Source organism: Lupinus angustifolius, chromosome LG09 (assembly GCF_001865875.1).
Source record: "Lupinus angustifolius cultivar Tanjil chromosome LG09, LupAngTanjil_v1.0, whole genome shotgun sequence".
Taxonomy (NCBI): domain Eukaryota; kingdom Viridiplantae; phylum Streptophyta; class Magnoliopsida; order Fabales; family Fabaceae; genus Lupinus; species Lupinus angustifolius.
In genome coordinates, this window is record NC_032017.1 from 4845754 (window position 1) to 4845954 (window position 201).

A 201-nucleotide genomic window follows, 5' to 3' on the forward strand; every position below is an offset into this window, starting at 1 on the left:
ATCCTCATCCTATCCTCATCCTCATTCTCGTCCTAATCCTATCCTCATCCTCGTCCTCATCCACATCCTATCCTCATCCTTATTCTCGTCCTAATCGTGTCCTCATCCTCATCCTCAACCTCATCTTGTCCTCATTCTCGTCCTCATCCTTTCCTCATACTCTTTTTCATCCTCATCCTATCCTCATCCTCATCATATCCT